The sequence below is a fragment of the Manis pentadactyla genome, chromosome 4 (assembly GCF_030020395.1).
Source record: "Manis pentadactyla isolate mManPen7 chromosome 4, mManPen7.hap1, whole genome shotgun sequence".
In the NCBI taxonomy this organism is placed as follows: domain Eukaryota; kingdom Metazoa; phylum Chordata; class Mammalia; order Pholidota; family Manidae; genus Manis; species Manis pentadactyla.
The window spans coordinates 126,711,293-126,723,742 of record NC_080022.1 but is presented as its reverse complement, the minus strand read 5'-3'; the positions used below and the strand labels follow the sequence as shown (position 1 = coordinate 126,723,742).

The following is a 12,450-nucleotide window of genomic DNA, read 5'->3' as shown; positions in this document are numbered from 1 at the left end:
TCATGGTCTTCCAGAGAAACAGGACCAAAAGTTACAGCTGAGCTCCCCCAGCAGCTGGGTGTGCCCTCGACTGTGGTCTGCCCTGCTGTCTTTCACTGACACGAGAATCCCGATCCCCTGAAGCACCTTTCTCCCTCTTCACCATTTCCTCCCGTTCTGCTGCTTCCTTTTCCTCTCCACCCACTTCCCTTCCATCTTCAAAACCAAAAAAGATGACTGGTTGGGAGAAATGGTTGCAGAGTGATAGCAATTTTTTGTTGTTGTTTCTTGTGTCTTACTATATGGTCTATCAAAGAGCCACTGGAACCTAATTTCTTAAACAAATCCTGTCTGATCTTATGCACCTCCTCATCTGTTCCTAAGTGGCTGTCTATCAAAAGTAGGCCCCTGTCATCCTGACCTTGTTATATTTTTCTACTAACTCTTCCAAAGGGATGAGTTTATTCTAGTCAATTTTCATTCTTCCCTTGAGAACTGGGGACAATTCTAGCATCCTCTCTGCCCCTGCTTATGCCCATCAAATATCACTGGTCCCTTGAAGGCCCCATTTTGTGCTCTGTTTACCAGCAGCAGCAGCAGCCTCTCATTAAGATGGTGAACTTTCATACCTTTCTGCACAGTGAAACTAAGATTTTGATCAATTTAATTCTTGGACATCACATGGTCTTGCCAATGTCTAAGCCTTTCACTTACTGTCATTTTCTCAGAATGTTGCTTTTGGAATAACTCTGTACTGAACTTCCTTATTCTGACTTCTCCTTTCTACCCACTTCAGTTTCTTGGTTCATAGATGTACTATTTCCAAATGAGTTCATTCATTTTGTGGGATGCAGTGAGCTCTTGCAGTCTATACATAGAGATTTTTTCTGCTTGGGTAAGTCTTCTTCTATTATCTGGGATTGTTCATCTGGTCTGGCCTCTCCTCCCAGAGCAATGATCTTCTAGATGGGTTCCCTGTGCCCCGTATCTATTATGTTCTCACTCATTGTTTTCATCCCTTTGGCCTTGTTCTCTACATTCCAGGAGAGCTTTCCAAGTTTAGCCTCAGTAATACTAATTTAATAGTGTGTAATATTGCTACTGCTTCTCCTGCTTTCAGTGACAACTTTAATGATGCCATTACATTTTTACCATTCTATCAGCCCTTCCTCATCTTGCCCCTTTTCCCTTTCCAACACATCCTATTGCTTTTTTATTTCAGCCTGTGTTTCTGCAATGGTATCACAGAAACCATTCTACAGTTGATGCCAAGCAGCTTTCTTCATGTTTTTTGTAGATCTGGTTAATGAGTCATTTCCAGAGCTATGTTATTCTTCCTCTTTTATACTGCTATTCCTTTCCTTGTTCTGTATTTGTATAAATACCTCCTGTTTTCTTTATTTCCTTGCAGGCACAGTGAGATCTGTTCAAACTCGATGTTTGTCAACAAATGGCATGTAACAATGATCTAAGACACTACTCTCTTCCCATTTGTGTCATATCTAAAACCCCTTCTCAGAACAGCGCAGGACAGGTTGAGGTACATAGGTCCCAGTCCAGGTAGTAGCAGTTTGCCTGTTATACATGTTTGTTGTGGAAAGGAAGCATCTTCTCTTCCATTTACTTTTCATTTCTTTCCATCTCTGAACTTCTAGAGAGTAGCATAAGGTAGAATCCAGAATGAAGTCCTACCAGATTTTTTCCCATACCTCCCACCTCTTCCTCTTTCTGTCTTCCCCAACATACAGGGCCCTCAGAACATTCTTCACCCCCGCCAGCTCCTGTCTGCCTCCTACTCACTCATCCTTTGCGAATTGCTGATCAGTCTGTGTAGAGCACACTTGCTAGGGAGCAAGTAATGGGAAAGGTACTCCTACACTTCACAGAGCAGTGCACACAGTTCTCCTTTATGCAGCCCTTTGGCCTTAGGACAGACAGTGAAGAAAGCATAATGTCTGTTCTTGTGTTTTTAGGGATCTCTAGTAAGGAGAAGATTGGTTATTATGTGCTCTCTAACAGAAAAGCCTGGTTGTTAGGTGATCTCTAACAGGGAAGACTGGTTGTTAGGTGACCTCTAATAAGGAGAAGTCGGGTTGTTAGGTGATCTCTGAAATGGAGAAACCTGGTGGTTAGGTGATCGCTAACAAAAGCCTCTTATTAGGTGATTTCAAACGGAGAAGCCTGCTTGTTCGGTATACTCTAATAAGGAGAAGCCTAGTTGTTAGGTGATCTCTGACAGGGAACCTGGTTTTTGGTGACCTCTGATGGAGAAGCCTGGTTGTCAGGTAACCTCTGACAGAGAGGCCAGGTTGTTAAGACAGCTCTGACATACAAGCTTGATTATTAGGTTATGTCTGACAGAGAAGACTGGTTGGAAGGTGACTTCACAAAGAGAACACTGGTTGTTAAGTAATCTCTAAGATGGAGAAGCCTGTTTATTACATGACCTCTTACAGAGAAGCCTGGTTGTTATGAGACCTCATAAAGAGAAGTCTGGTTGTTGGGTGATCTAACAAGGAGAAGCCTGTTTGTTAGGTGAGCTATTACAGAGAAGCCTGGTTATTAGATGACTTCGGACAGAGAAGCTTGGTTGTTACGTAATCTCTGAGAGTGAAGAATGGTTGGTAGGGGACCTCATAAAGAGAACCCTGGTTATTCGGTGATGTCCAGTCAGGAGGAGCTGGGTTGTTAGATATTCTCTGACAGAGAAATCTAGGTGTCAGGTGATCTCTGAAAAGGAGAAACCTGGTTGTGATGTGATCTTTAATGAGGATAAGCCTGGTAGGTGACCTCTGACAGAGAAGACTGATTGTTAGGTGACAACTGACAGAGAAGCCTGGATATCAGTTTATTTCTGACAGAGAAGCATGGTTGGTTGGTCACCTCTTATAGGGAAGACTGACTATTAGGTGATTTGTAATCAGTGGAAGGCTTGTTCTTAGATGACCACTGACAGAGAAGTCTTCTTAGGTGATGTCTGACAGAGAAACCTGTTTCTTACAGAGCTCTAACAGAGAATCCTGGTTGTTATGTGACCTTATAAAGAGAAGACTCATTGTTGGGTGATCTAATAAGGAGAAGCCTGTTTGTTAGGCGAGCTCTTACAGAAGCCTAGTTATCAGGTTTTCTCTGATAGAGAAGCATGGTTGTTAGGACACCTCTTAAAGGGAAGACTGATTGTTAGGTGATCTCTAATAAGTGGACATCTTTTTGTTAGATGACCTCTGACAGAGAAATCTTGTTGTTAAGTGACATCTGACAGAGAAACCTCTTTGTTACATGACCACTGACAGAGAACCTTGGTTGTTAGGTGATCTCTGACAGAGAGAAGCATGGTTTTAAGGTGACCTCTGATGGAGAAACCTTGTTGTCAGTTAACCTCTGATAGAGAAGCCTGGATATTAAGACAGCTCTTACATGCAACCTTGATTATTAGGATATCTGTGACAGAAAAGACTGGTTGGTAGGTGACCGTGTAAAGAGAAGACTGGTTGTTAAGTGATCTCCAGTAAGGAGAAGCCTGTTTATTATGTGAGCTCTTTCAGAGAAGCCTGGTTGTTATGTGACCTCATAAAAAGGACACTGGTTGTTGGGTGATCTTATAAGGAGAAGCCTGTTTGTTAGGCGAGCTCTTACAGAGAACCTGGTTGATAGGTGACCTATGAAAGAGAAGCCTGGTTGTTAGGTGACTTGTGACGGAGGAGCTTGTTGTTCGGTGATCTCTAATAAGGAGGAGCTCGGTTGTTAGATGTTCTTTCTCAGAGAAGCCTGGTTGTCAGGTGAACTCTCATAAGGAGAAACCTGGTTGTGATGTGATCTGTAATGAGAATAAGCCTGTTAGGTGACCTCTGACAGAGAAGCCTGGTTATCAAGTTATCTCTGACAGAGAAACATGGTTGTTAAGACAGCTCTTACATACAACCTTGATAATTACATGATCTGTGACAGAGAAGAATGGTTAGTAGGTGACCTCATAAAGAGAAGACTGGTTGTTCAGTGATCTCTAATAAGGAGAAGCCTGTTTATTATGTGAGCTCTTACGGAGAAGCCTGGTTGTTAGGTGACCTCTGAAAGAGAAGACTGGTTGTTAGCTGATTTCTGATGGAGAAGCTTGAATGTTACATAGTCTCTGACAGAGAAGACTGGTTGGTAGGTAACCTCATAAAGAGAAGCCTGGTTTTTCAGTGATAGCTAATAAGGAGGAGCTGGGTTGTTCGGTTTTCTCTGACAGAGAAGCCTGGTTGTCAGGTGATCTCTAATAAGGGTAAAACTTGTCTGAGGTGATTTTTACTGAGGATAAGCCTGGTAGGTGACCTCTGACAGAGAAGACTGATTGTTAGGTGACATCTGACAGAGAAGCCTGGTTATCAGGTTATCCCTGACAGAGTAGCATGGTTGTTAGGTCACCTCTTATAGGGAAGACTGACTGTTAGGTGATCTGTAAACAGTGGAAGGCTTGTTGTTAGATGACCTGTGACAGAGAAGCCTTGTCAGGTGATGTCTAACAGAGAAATCTGTTTGTTACATGACCACTTACAGAGAAGCTTGGGTTAAGGTGATCTCTGACAGAGAAGCATGGTTTTAAAGTGACCTCTGATGGAGAAGCCTGGTTGTAAGGTAACCGCTGACAGAGAAGTCTGTTTTTTAAGACAGCTCTTAAATAGAAGCATGATTATTAGGTTGTCTCTGACAGAGAGGCATGGTTGTTAGAACATGTCTTATAGGGAAGACTGACTGTTAGGTGATCTGTAATAAGTGGAAGGCTTGTTGTTAGATGACCTCTGACAGAGAAGTCTTGTCAGGTGATGTCTGACAGAGAAACCTGTTTGCTACATGACCACTGACAGAGAAGCTTGGTTGTTAGGTGTTCTCTGACAGAGAAGCATGGTTTTAAGGTGACCTCTGATGGAGAAGCCTGGATGTAAGGTAAACTCTGACAGAGAAGGTCAGTTGTTTAGAGAGCTCTTAAATAGAACCTTGATTATTAGGTTGTCTCTGACAGAGAAGACTGGTTCTTAGGTGAACTCATAAAGAGAACATTGGTTGTTGTGTGATCTTATAAGGAGAAGCCTGTTTGTTAGGTGAGCACTTATGGAGAAATCTGGTTTTTAGGTGACCTCTGAAAGAGAAGCCTGCTTTTTAGGTGACTTCTGACGGAGAAGCTTGATTGTTACGTAGTCTCTGACAGAGAAGACTGGGTGGTAAGTGACCTCATAAAGAGAAGCCTGGTTGTTTGTTTATCTCTAATAAGGAGGAGCTGGTTTGTTGGTTTTCTCTGACAACAAGCCTGGTTATCAGGTGATCTGTAATAAGGGAAAACAGGTTCTGAGGGGACCTGTAATGAGGACAAGCCTGATAGGTGACTTCTGACAGGGAAGACAGATTGTTAGGTTACATCTGACAGAGAAGCCTCATTATCAGGTCATCTCTCACAGAGAAGCATGGTTGTTATGACACGTGTTATAGGGAAGACTGACATTTAGGTGATCTGTAATAAGTGGAAGGCTTCTTGTTAGATGTCCTCTGACAGAGAAGTCTTGCTAGGTGATGTCTGAAAGAGAAACCTGTTTGTTACATGAACACTGACAGAGAAGCTTGGTTTTAAGGTGACCTCTGATGGAGAAGCCTGGTTGTTAGGTATCCTCTGACAGAGAAGGCAGGTTGTTAAGATAGCTCTTAAATAGAAGCTTGATTATTAGGTTGTCTCTCAGAGAAGCCTGGTTGGTAGGTGAACTCATAAAGAGAATACTATTTGTTGGGTGATCTAATAAGGAAAAGCCTGATTGTTAAGTGACCTCTAAAAGAGAAGTCAGCCTTCCAGTCTTCTGACAGAGAAGACTTGTTTGTAGGTGACGTCATAAAGACAAGACTGGTTGTTGGGTGATCTAATAAGGAGAAGCCTGTTTGTTAGGCGAGATCTTGCAGAGAAACCTTGTTGTTTACTGACCTCTGAAAGAGAAGCCTTTTTTTGTTAAGAGACTTCTGACAGAGAAGCTTCATTTTTACATAATCTCTGACAGTGCAGCCTGGTGGTTAGGTGACCTCTGAAAGAGAAGTCTGCCTTCCAGTCTTCTGACAGAAAAGACTTGTTGGCAGGTGGCCTCATAAAGAGAAGACTGGTTGTTGAGTGATCTCTAATATGGGAAGCCTGTTTATTACGTGAGCTCTTACAGAGAAGCCTGGTTGTTATGTGACCTCATAAAGAGAAGACTGGTTGTTTTGTGATCTAATAAGGAGAAGCCTGTTTTTAGGATGAGATCTTGCAGAGAAGCCTTGTTAGCTGACCTCTGAAAGAGAAGCCTGTTTGTTAGGTGACTTCTGACGGAGAAGCTTGATTGTTACGTAGTCTCTGACAGAGAAGACCGGTTGATAGGTGACCTATTAAAGAGAAGCCTGTTGTTCATTGATCTCTATTAAGGAGGAGCTGGGTTGTTAGGTTCTCTCTGACTGCAAGCCTAGTTATCAGGTGATCTGTAATAAAGGAAAACTGGTTCTGAGGTGACATGTTATGAGTATAAGCCTGGTAGGTGATCTCTGACAGCAAAGACTGATGGTTAGGTGACATCTGACAGAGAAGCCTCGTTGTCAGGTCATCTCTAACATTGAAGCATGGTTGTTACGACAAGTCTTATCGGGAAGACTGACATTTATGTGATCTGTAATCAGAGGAATGCTTGTTGTTAGATGACCTCAGACAGAGAAGTCTTGTCAGGTGATGTCTGACAGAGAAACCTTTTTGTTACATGACCACTGACTGATGAGCTTGGTAGTTAGGTGATCTCTCTCAGAGAAGCATGGTTTTAAGTGGACCTCTGATGGAGAAGCCTGGTTGTTAGGTAACCTCTGACAGAGAATGCTGGAGGTTAAGACATCTATTAAATAGAAGCTTGATTATTAGATTGTCTCTGACAGAGAAGACTGGTTCGTAGGTGAACTCATAAAGAGAACACTGGTTGTTGGGTGATCTAATAACGAGAAGCCTGGTTGTTAGGTGACCTCTGAAAGAGAAGTCTACCTACCAGTCTTCTGACAGAGAAGACTCATTGGTAGGTGACCTTATAAAGGGAAGACTTGTTGTTAAGTGATCTCTAATAAGGAGAAGCCTGTTCATTATGTGAGCTCTTACAGAGAAGCCTGTTTGTTATGTGACTTCTGACAGAGATGCTTGGTTGTTACATAATCTCTGACAGTGAAGCTTGGTTGGAGGGTGACCTCACAAAGAGAAGCCTGGTTGTTCATTGATCTCTTGTAAGGAGGAGCTGGGTTGTTAGGTTTACTCTGACAGAGAAGCCTGGTTTTCACATGATCTCTGATAAGGGGAAACCTGGTGGTGATGTGATCTCTAATGAGGATAAGCCTGCTAGCTCACATGTGACAGAGAAGACTGATTGTTAGGTGACATCTGACTGAGGAGCCTGGGTATCAGGTTATCTCTGACACAGAAGCATGGTTGTTCAGTCCCCTCTTATAGGGAAGACTGACTGTTAGGTGATCTGTAATCAGTGGAAGGTTTGTTGTTAGATGACCTCTGAGAGAGGTGTCTGGTTAGGAGATGTCTGACACAGAAACCTATTTGTTACATGATCACTGACAGAGAAGCTTGTTTGTTAGGTGATCTCTGACAGAGAAGCATGGTTTTAAAGTGACCTCTGATGGAGAAGCCTTGATGTAATCTAAACTGTGGCAGAGAAGGCTGGTTGTTTAGAGAGTTCTTAAATAGAAGCTTGATTATTAGGTTGTCTCTGTCAGAGATGCCTGGTTGGTAGGTGAACTCATAAAGAGAACACGGGTTGTTGGGTGATCTAATAAGGAAACGCCTGGTTGTTAGGTGACCTCTGAAAGATAAGTCTGTCTTCCAGTCTTGTGACAGAAAAGACTTGTTGGCAGGTGACCTCATAAAGAGAAGACTGGTTGTTAAGTGATCTCTAATATGGGAAGCCTGTTTATTACGTGAGCTCTTACAGAGAAGCCTGGTTGTTATGTGACCTCATAAAGAGAAGACTGGTTGTTGGGTGATCTAATAAGGAGAAGCCTGTTTTTTAGGCGAGATCTTACAGAGAAGCCTTGTTGTTAGCTGACCTGTGAAAGAGAAGCCTGTTTGTTAAGTGACTTCTGATGGAGAAGCTTGGTTGTTACATAATCTCTGACAGTGAAGCCTGGTTGGTAGGTGACCTCATAAAGAGAAGACTGGTTGTTCGGTGATCTCTTATAAGGAGGAGCTGGGTTGTTAGGTTTTCTCTGACAGAGAAATCTGGTTGTCAGGTGATCTCTAATAAGGGGAAAGCTGGTTGTGATGTGATCTCTAATGAGGATAAGCCTGGTAGCTCACATGTGACAGAAAAGACTGATTGTTAGGTGACATCTGACAGAGGAGCCTGGGTATCAGGTTATCTCTGACACAGAAGCATGGTTGTTCAGTCACTTCTTATAGGGAAGACTGACTGTTAGGTGATCTGTAATCAGTGGAAGGTTTGTTGTTAGATAACGTCTGAGAGAGGTGTCTGGTTAGGAGATGTCTGACACAGAAACCTATTTGTTACATGATCACTGACAGAGAAGCTTGTTTGTTAGGTGATCTCTGACAGAGAAGCATGATTTTAAGGTGACCTCTGATGGATAAGCCTGGATGTAAGGTAAACTGTGACCGAGAAGGCTGGTTGTTTAGAGAGCTCTTAAATAGAAGCTTGATTATTAGTTTGTCTCTGACAGAGAAGACTGGTTGGGAGGTGAACTCATAAAGAGAACATTGGTTGTTGTGTGATCTAATAACGAGAACACTGTTCGTTAGGTGAGGACTTATGGAGAAGCCTGTTTGTTAGCTGACCTCTGAAAGAGAATCCTGTTTATTAGGTGACTTTGGACGGAGAAGCTTGAGTGTTATGTAGTCTCTGACAGAGAAGACTGGTTGGTAGGTGACATCTGACAGAGAAGCCTGGGTATCAGGTTATCTCTGTCACAGTAGCATGGTTGTTCAGTCCCCTCTTATAGGGAAACCTGACTGTTAGGTGATCTGTATTCAGTGGAAAGCTTATTGTTAGATGACCTCTGATGGAGAAGTCTTCTTAGGTGATGTCTGAAAGAGAACCCTGCTTGTTACATGACCACTGACAGAGAAGCTTGGTTGTTAGGTGATCTCAGACAGAGAAGCATGGTTTTCAGGTGACCTCATAAAGAGAAGCCTGGTTGTTCGGTGATCGCTAATAAGGGGAAAACTTGTTCTGAGGTGATGTGTAATTAGGATAAGCCTGGTAGGTGACCTCTGACAGGGAAGACTGATTGTTAGGTGACATCTGACAGAGAAGCCTGGTTATCAAGTTCTCTCTGACAGAGTGGCATGGTTGTTAGGACACGTGTTATAGGGAAGACTGATATTTAGGTGATCTGTAATCAGCGGAACGCTTGTTAGATGTCCTGTGACAGAGAAGTCTTGTCACATGATGTGTGACAGAGAAACCTGTTTGCTACTTGACCACTGATAGAGAAGCTTGGTTGTTAGGTGATCTCTGACAGAGAAGCATGGTTTTAAATTGACCTCTGATGGAGAAGCCTGGTTGTTAGGTAACCTCTGACAGAGAATGCTGGTAGTTAAGACATCTCTTACTTAGAAGCTTATTAGGTTGTCCCTGACAGAGAAGACTGGTTGGTAGGTGACCTCTGACAGAGATGCCTGGTGTTGGATGACGTCTGACAGAGAAGCCTGTTTGTTACGTGACATCTGATGGAGAAGCATAGTTATTAGTTTAACTCTCACATTGAAGCTTGGTTGTTAGGTGATGTGATATGGACAGGACTGGTTGTTAGGTGATCTATATTTGAGAAACCTGGTTATGAGGTGATCTCTAATGGAGGAGCCTGCTTGTTTGATGACTTCTCACAGAGAAACCTCATTGTTATGTGACCTCTGACAGAGAAGTTTCGTTTGTAGGTGACCTCTGATTATGCATCATGGTTGTTAGGTGACCTCTGATGGTGAAGCCTGTTTCTTCAGTGACCTTGTTGGAGAAGCAAGGTTGTTAGGTGAACTCTGATGGAGATGCGTGTTTGTTATTTGACCCCTTACTGAGAATCCTGGTTGTTAGGAGACCTCTGACACCGAAGCTTGATTGTTTGGTTATCTCTGAGAGAGAGGACTGGTTGTTAGATGATCTCTAATGGAGAAGCCTGGTTGTTATGTGTTCTCTAATAAGGAGAAGCCTGGTTGTGAGCTGATATCTAATAAGGAGAAGCCTGTCTGTTAGGTGACCTCTGATGGAGAAGCATGGTTTTTAGATGACCTCTTATGGATAATCCTGGTTGTTAGATGGTGTCAAATAAGGAAAAGCCTGGTTGTTAGGTGATCTCTAATACAGAAGACTTGTTGGTAGGTCATCTCTGACAGAGAAGCCGTGTTTTTAAGTAACCTCTGACAGAGAAGCGTGGTTTTTATGTCACCTCTGACAGAGAAGCCTGGTTGTTAGGTGATCTCTGATGGAGAAGCATCGTTGTTAGGTGTGACCTCTGATGGAGAAGTGTGCTTGTTAGGTGACCTCTAATGGAGAAGCCTGGTTGTTTTGTTAACCTCTGACGGAGAAGTGTGGTTGTTAACTGACCTCTGTCGGAGAAGCCTGGTTATTAGGTGTCCTCTGACAGAGCAACATGGTTGTTAGGTGACCTCTGACAGAGAAGCTTGGTTGTTAGGTGATCTCTGACTGGTTGTTATGTGATCTCTAGTGTAGAAGCCTGGTTATTAAGTGATCTCTAATGGAGAAGCCTGATTGTTTGGTGACCTCTGATAGAGAAGCATGGTTGTTAGATAGCCTCTAATAGGAGAAGCCTAGTTGTTAGGTTACCTCTGACAGGACGCCTGTTTGATGGAGAAGCCTAGCGGTTAGTGATCTCTAATAAGGAGAAGCCTGGTTATAAGGTGATCTCTGACAGAAAAGCCTGGTTGTTAGGTGATCTCTTCTTGAGAAGCCTTTTGTACCTTTAGGTGAATCTGTCTGCATCTGCACATAGTTCATGGAGAGTCCTCCCAATTCCCCAGGTCAATTTCAGATCAGGAGGTGAGGATACAGGAGAGAAGAGGAAGGGAAGGAAAGACTGAGGAGAGGAGAGAACATGAGAGGGAGAGAGAAAAATGTATGATTATATGATATGTTTCTCAGGATCCTTTTGATGGCAACTGACCAAGATCCAACTGAAGTTGGTTTAGCTGAAACAAAACAAAATAAAATGAATTGATTTCTATAACTGAAAACTGAGAGATAGAGCTTAGTTTGGACAAAGCTGGACTAGATACTCACTTGATGTCCCTGCTCAGGCAAGCAACCCCCGTGGTCCTGACATCCTCAGTCTTAGATTCTAGTGCATGAAGTGCCTCTTCCCTGGTGTTCTCAGCCAAGTTCCTGGGTGAATGGTCAGTGGCTCTGACTGGCCTCTTTGGTCAGTGGTTTGCTTGGGGTTGAACTGATCTCTGTGACTTGGATATGCTCATTGGCCAAGCCAGGATCAAATGACAACCACTGGAGTCAGCCCCACCAATCATGAGGACATGGGAAGGGAATGTCCTCCAAAGTAAAGTCAGACTATGTTACCAGAGCAGAGATGAGAAGTTTTTATTAAGCAGGCGAGCATAGCAGATGACTACTACAGAAGGGAAATGCCTCTACCCAAGAGGAAAGCCTCCCTGACATGAAAATTCATACCAGAAGTTGTTGGGTGAGTGGAAAGACTCCAAGTCGAGAAGGAGCCTATCTCTAGACCTCCAGGCCTCAGTGGAGTGTCTGTTGGTGATGCTCACCCTGGGTTTTCTGCCCTTCTTCTGGAGCTCTGGGGAGAGGGTCTTTAGAAGCTTGGCCTCTCTCTTTAGCATCATGAGCCTGGTCCTTGAAGAAGGAAGGCTCTACTCTGTGGTCACCCACTCAGTGGACATCTCCACGCCTGCCTCACATGGTCAACATTCACTGGGCTGGGAAGACTGAGGGAAAGGCTTTCCTCAGTGTCTGTGGCTCTCTCCCTCTCTTAGTCTTCCTATCTGGGCATGAAAGTGTCCACATAAGAAGAAATCCAAAGAGTGGCTTGATTGCTTTAAATAAGGGGAAGAGAGAAGAAACAATTTTAAAGCAACCTATTTCAATTTCCTGTTCTATAGCAAAAGAGCCATAAAATGAACCTGTTATGCCCTATGCTCCGCTTTGTGGGGAGCAGCCTAATTCTGACTGGTGGGACCCAAATGTCACTCCATGACATGGCATAAAAGCTATAAAGCCCTATTCCTGGTGCCGGTGGTTATTTACCTTGGGCCCAAGGTCATAAGCCATATCTGCAATCATCAAAAAAAACGATAACAATAAAAGAAAACCCACTTCAATTTTCTCAAATCTCCCAAGATTTAAAAAGGAACAAAAAGTAACTGGTGTGTTTGCTGACTGGAGTGATTATGTGGTTCAATCATTTTGATTTACAATTGCATCTTTGTCCTTGTAGAAATAA

The 12,450-nt window shown here is 43.1% G+C and overlaps 1 protein-coding gene across 18 annotated transcripts in view; it reads left to right on the top strand.

Annotated features, from left to right (window-relative positions):
- DNAH9 (dynein axonemal heavy chain 9) overlaps window positions 1–12,450 on the top strand; it is a 352,680-nt gene that overhangs the window by 218,752 nt on the left and 121,478 nt on the right. The gene's annotated exons all lie outside the window — the stretch shown is intronic.